We start from the raw sequence: 7,097 nt of genomic DNA on the forward strand, positions 1-7,097 counted from the left end.
TGTTGATGTACCAGGAGTATCCAATCTGAAAATTTATGAAACGTGGTCCCTGGAGAAAGAGTGAAGGTTGTAGCCTTCTGTAGGCCAGCGCCTACGTACTGGTAAACATATGAGCCAATACAAGAGCTAGGGGGTTGTAGCTCCCTTCTAGTAGAAGCTGGAGAACGAGTGAAGGTCGGAGCCTTCTATAGGTGGGTGCCTACATACTGGTATGAGTTTGCACCAGTACAATATTGTAAACAGTTTTTCTTTATATTAAAAGAAGATAAAGATGACAACAGCAGGTGGTTTTTCCCCCACATTGGTTTCCACGTTAAATCTTGGTGTTCATGTGTGCTACTTATGTGTGTTAATTTATTTTGTTCTTATTGTATCTGTTTACTACCTAGTAAATGCATCACACTCTGGTTTAAGCTCAACAGACAATGAATTAACTGTTTTACAAGTTTATTATCTATACACTGGTTTCATTCATTGTAATCGCGGATATACGTTGGTTGGATTCTATAAAATCACGTATATAGTTTGAAAAAGAAAAACTTAAAATATTGATTCACCCCCCCCCCAGTATTTTTCCCAACAATTGGTATCAAAGTAGGTCCTTCAAAAGAAGCTTGATCACTTGAAGGAAGATCTGTCAAGATGAGCAATCAAGATGGAATGGCATCTATCAGACCACCAATCTTCAACGGAGATAACTTAGAATATTGGAAGACAAGAACTAGAGCCTATCTTCAATCACTTGGAGTTGATGTTTGGGAAATTGTGGAAAGAGGATACCAATATCTAGCAAAAGTCCCCACAGATCCAACAGAAAAGAAATCATATGAAACCAATGCGAAAGTCGTCAATGCTTTATTGGGAAGTCTATCAGAATTAGAATTCGTCAAAGTCATTCAGTTCAACTCAGCCAAATAAATATGGGACAGAATCATTTAGAGCTATGACGGAGACTCCTAGGTAAAACATGCTAAACTCCAAACTCTCAGAATTCAGTATGAAACTCTCAAGATGCATAGTGATGAAAGTATTGCTAGTTATTTTTTATGAGTATATGAGATTGTAAATCATATGAGGAATATGGGTGAAGAAATAAAGGAGGCTACTATAGTTGAGAAAATTTTGAGATCTTAATCTTCTAAATTTGAGTCAAAAGTATTTGCCATTGAAGAAAATTAGGATCTACAATCTGTTACTATTGTTCAACTTCATGGAATTTTAACTGCCTTTGAAATGAGGAAAGGAGGCCTATCAGAAATCAAAGAAGCCGCTTTCAATGCTTCTGCGAAAGGAAAAGAAAAGGAATATCTCAAAGAATCAAGATATATATCAGAAGAAGATGAGGTAATCTTTGCGAAGAAACTTTAGCAGGGTTCCAGAAGATTCAGAGGCAAGCTTCCCTTCAAATGTTTTGCTTGTGGAAGAGTTGATCATTATGCTACTAAATGTCCTCATAAATACAACCATGACAAAGGAAATATTTATGCAGAAGGTAATAGAAGAAGTTATTATACTCATGAAGATAGTGATGGCCTATTTAATAGTGATGAAGACAATCAAGATATTAAACTACTCATGGTATATGAAAATGATGCCTTAGAAGAACAAGATTTTCTTGAAGAAATCACTCAACTCAAAATTTGTTTGGAAGAAAAGGATATAGTCATAGTCATGGTGACACATCAACTCATGGAAAAGGACAAGCACAATGAAAAATTAGAGTGTGAAGTAGTAAGTCTAAGAAAAGAACTTGAGAAGACAAAAACTTTGAATCTTAGATTTGCTAAAGGATCGGAAACCTTAGATGAAATCATCAAGGTTCAGTGTTCTCCTCTTATAAAGACTAGTCTTGGATACTCTGGAGAAACATCCCAACCAGAAAAATCTTCAGCTATCACCAGAAGCTATCTTAATGCAGTAAAAACCAATCAACTATGCGTCAATCCTCAACAAAAGCCTAAAAGTACTCCCCTGGCAAATCGTGTTCATTTTACTCCAAGGGTGAACATCAATAGAAGCACTAACCAAAAGGTGAACAATACTAAAATATTTTATGGTTTCAAAAACTACTTCTTTAATGGACAATGTTTTTCATGCCATAACTTTGGTCATAAAGTTGCTCAATGTGTTGCTTACAAAACTATCATGACTAGAGAAGCAAGAAAACAAAGGAGCGTGACAGGAATCAAGAAGAGCTCTTATAATAACTTTTCACCTCTTGAAGATGAAATTGAATGTTCATTTTGCAATAACTTTGGTCATGAAGAATTTGAATGTAGGAGAAAATTTCGGCCAATATATCATAAGGAGAAAACATCATCAAACTCCAAGGTATGAAAAGGAAGGAATTACAATCAGAAAGATGTGGCATAGCTCTATTTACATAAGATCAAGAAAATCAGTGGTACATTGATAGAAGATTCTCAAAACACATGACAGGTGATAAAGAAAAACTCATTTCATACAATGCTTTAAAAAAAAGGAAAAGAATGTCTCTTTTGGAAATGACACACCAGCTGTCATTAAGGGTAAAGGTTATGTTTATCTAAAAGATGAATCCATAAAAAAGCAAAAAAAGGAAAATCAAATAAGGCGTGGTCATGCTCTCTTCTCTTTCAAAGACAAAGATGAATACAAGAGTAAAATGGAGTCTTTAATGAAGAACCATCATGGAAATGATGTTCTAGGATCAGGTACAGTCAGAACAGACTCGGAGGAAGATGAATGTGTGAAATTTCAGTATTTCACTTCTCATACGCAATTATTATGAAGACAAGTCGCGTCTATACACAAGCTGGACACTGCACAGTCACGTATATGTTGGTTTGATAAAGAAGCAGTGGGACAGACTCAGGAAAAGGGATCTGATATGATTCAGTCAATTATCAATTGTCTTTTCTATTCTAATGAATGATGATTACAGTCTGCTAATAATATGTAGAAGTGATGTTGGACCTCATAAGTTGTTGATGATTTGATGTATATCTGATTGATGATGATGCCTTGATGACTCTTACTGACATATGCAATGATCAGATTTGACAGTGAACAGTTGGCACAGGTTGAGGGGGAGCATATGCTATGCTTCTAATAATGCATTGTTGGCATTATGTTTTCTTTATAAGAGCTTATATTGCTTGAGCCACATAGTTGTTTTTAATATGGATGATTCAGATAATTCTTTTGATGATGGACATATACAGGTTGTTGTTCTTGATGCTGCTAACATATGCTTATGGTGCAGATCATATATGATGTATCATAGTTGTTGATAACTATCATGGTCTTGTCTAAGTCCTTGGTCTTTGATGTCATGAATATCATTTGATGTAAAGGTCATGTAAAGACCTATGATGTAATTTGTACCCCCACTATGCATGGGAAGGATGATGTAATAATTGTCATATTCAGTCATGTATGAACATTTGAGATCATGTCAAATATGTAATCCCACTTGGTTGGGTGGTTGATTCAAATATGTATCCCCACTTGATTGGGTGATTGATGTATGTATGATTCATTGGTGATAGGAAAGTCATACTCACATAGTTGAGTTATAGAGTCATGTTATTCCTTTGAAAAATATTTATGCGGACTCTGCATGTGCTCAGGGGGAGCATGGACAGTATAGTGCATCTCAGCATGTACTAAGGGGGAGAATATATTGGTCTGCCCTTTTCCCTTGATGTCAAAGGGGGAGAGTATCTTGTTGTTGCTTGATATATCTAACAGGTTCTACAGCTTGAAGTGATAAACACCAATATGGTTGCCATAAAGTCTAAAGGGGGGGATTGTTGGCATTATGGTACATGTGTTGTCCTTGATGGAAACCCACATACAGGTTAGTTCAGAATTGATAAAGGGAAACTCACATTGTAACAGGTCTATTCAGAGGTAACAGAGTAATGGTACAGAAGAACAGGATGATTGGACAAAGGATGGTGGTTTAAGTTGTATACATTTTTTACCATAGTCCAAGTCGCGTATACACGCAGGTAAACAGAATAAAAAGAGTGTATACATATGCACATAGTTTCATAGAAGGAAAAGAGTGTATGGGATGGATATTAAGGTTAAAGAATACAAGGGGTCCATACCATGGTATTAGCCCACAATATTGAGTGGAATAACAGTTACTTGATCTCGTCGAAGAATACCACAGGTTCTAAGTGTTGCTTTGGTCCGAGGTATTGAAAAGGGCTCTAAGTATATAAGGAGGAGAAGATCAAAGGGCTAAGTGTGCAAGTGAAAGGGTTTTTCATGAATACTTCTATCTAAATTATGTTTTGTGTTGTATTGGTTATGGTTATGATATAGATATGAAACATCTTGTGCACCTTTGCATATAATAATGGATCAGGATCATGAGACTTGAAATGACTTATCATTGTATGAACTAATAATGGATATGCTAGATCTGAGTACTAACACATGTTTTGTCCATTAAATATTATGATCTCGGCATATCTGAAATCCTAAAAAGTTGTGAAGTTATAAGTCACTATCTGTAGATCTATACGCAGGTTCGGTTCGGTGAAGTCGCATATACATGCGGATTAGGCACTTCTAAGTAGTGTATACATTCTGACATGATTTTTGAAGTTGTAGTTGGTTCTGGTTGTTAATGTAGAGTTATGGGTTTAGCTCTGTGTTCTAGTGACAGTGATCTGATTGTTTAGATTGATTGGTTGTGATTTTCTTCAAAGTTGATGGGTTTCAGTGATTAGTTGTATTGCAGTGGTGATTGATTTTGAGCTTCAATGTTATTGATGGGTCTAGTATGAAAATTTGATGAAACGTAGCCTACATATTGTGTTGATGTACCAGGAGTATCCAGTCTAAAAATTTATTAAACGTGGTCCCTGGAGGAAGAGTGAAGGTTGTAGCCTTCTGTAGGCTGGCGCCTACATACTGGTAAGCATACAATCTAGTACAAGAGCTAGGGGGTTGTAGCTCCCTTCCAATAGAAGCTGGAGAATGTGTGAAGGTTGAAGCCTTCTGTAGGTGGGTGCCTGCATAGGGGTATGAGTCTGCACCAATACAAGATTGTAAACAGTTTTTCTTTATATTAAAAGAAGACAGAGATGACAGCAGCAGGTGGTTTTTCTCCCGCATTAGGTTTTGACCTTAAATATTAGTGTTCATGTGTGCTACTTATGTGTGTTGATTTATTCTGTTCTTACTACATCTATTTACTGCCTAGTAAATGCATCACACTCTGGTTTAATCTCAACACACAATGAATTAATTGTTTTACAAGTTTATTAACTATATGATGGTTTAATTCATTGTAATCATGGATATACATTGGTTGGCTTCTGTAAAATCACATATACAAGTTGAAAAATAAAAACTTAAAATATTGATTCACCCCCCCCCCCCCTCTTAGTATTTTTACCAACATACTTGGCCATAAGACTCCATGCACGTGTCATTAGAGAATGCTAGATGCATACTGGGATATTAAAATTTAATGAATCCCCCATGTAGGAAAGCCTTGGGACAGGTAGACTACCCGGACTAGTGGTTTCACGTAACAATATCATTCACCATTCATAGAGAAACATATGTACAAGTAAGTATGCTTATCTAATTAGATTAAATGATTGGAAAATGAGGGAGGGACTTCAACTCTCCACTCAACCATAGGCCAAATGCATTGCAATATTTCTTACAATTGACCACCCTTGAGCCAAATTCATATTTTGAGGAGTTATGTGCTCAAGGGAATTCACACCAATTCCAAACATTTTGATCACATGGGAATCTAGAGCTCACAATATGCCCCCCCCCCCACTTATAGGGAATCCAAATCCCACATTTTGCCTACTAATTTCTATAGATAACCATAGCCCTTGTGTCTCCACCTGTTCAACAGGGATCCAGAGCACACAGTACTTCCACCTGCAAACCCCTATAGGTATTTAAATTCATAGAGTCTCCACTTTTCCAAACAGGAATCTAGAGCACACATTGTTTCACCAACTAACCCACAAGTAATCTAAAACAAAGTGTATCAACCTGTATACTTCACTCTTGCACCTGCACTTCTCCTTGAGCTCCTTCCTTCTGCAAGTTCACTTCGCAAATCCCATATGTGTATCCTAGCGTATTCTTATGAGTGAACTTGACTCATCTTCTTGAACCTTTGTCATTGTACCCACGGCTCTTTCTTCTCTCACCACTACCATATGCCTATCTCGACATACTCTTCATACAAAGCACACATTATGAGCCAGTATTCCATGTATAGCTGACTCCTTCACTACTTTCTTCACGTTATCCTATTTTGTTGACAACTCCTCATCTAATTCTTGTGTCTTGACCACACCAATGCACCCCACAAGGACAAAGGTGGTGTTTTTCCTTCACTCAAGGAACCCATACTACACCTCCCTTCCTATTGTGCACACCATTAAACTCGATCAGAGAATTGGTGCCATATTAAATGAAGCACCTTAAGTTTAATCACTTCCCAAGAAACTCCTTTTTCTCAAACCTTTGAATCTATGTCCACTCCTCTTAGCCCAAACATTGTGTTTACATTTCCACTTACATGAATTACAATTCATAGTGACATTTACAAGAGGGGTAGCAAAAAGGGTTGTCACATTCCAAACATATGACTGGTGATAAGAGAAAATTCTTGTCATTAAGATAATATAAGATAGACATTGTTACCTTCGGTAACGATGCTCCAGGAAAACTAATGGGAAAAGGTACAGTTAACATGGACAACAAAAGATACAATTCTAAGAATGTTCTTTTTGTGGATGGACTCAAACACAATTTGTTAAGTGTGATTCAAATGTGTGGTGAGGGGTACCATGTTGCTTTTCACTCCAAAGGTTGTGAGATAAAGATGGAAAACACAAGAAAGGTAGTAGCAAAGGTTGTGAGAACTTTAAGTAACGTGTACATACTCAATGAGGAAAATGGGAAGTGTTGTTTGGGGAAGCTTGATGAGAGCTAGCTATGGCACAAAATGTTGTGATAGTTAAACTTTATCATATAGCAAAAATCAATAAAAAGCAATTTGTAAGGGACTTGCCAAAGATTTTAAATCCAAGCAACACAAATTTCAAATCGTGTCAACT

Source organism: Pinus tabuliformis, chromosome 7 (assembly GCF_031772625.1).
Source record: "Pinus tabuliformis cultivar Carrire ecotype Pingquan chromosome 7, CPIR1, whole genome shotgun sequence".
NCBI classification, from domain to species: Eukaryota; Viridiplantae; Streptophyta; class Pinopsida; order Pinales; family Pinaceae; genus Pinus; species Pinus tabuliformis.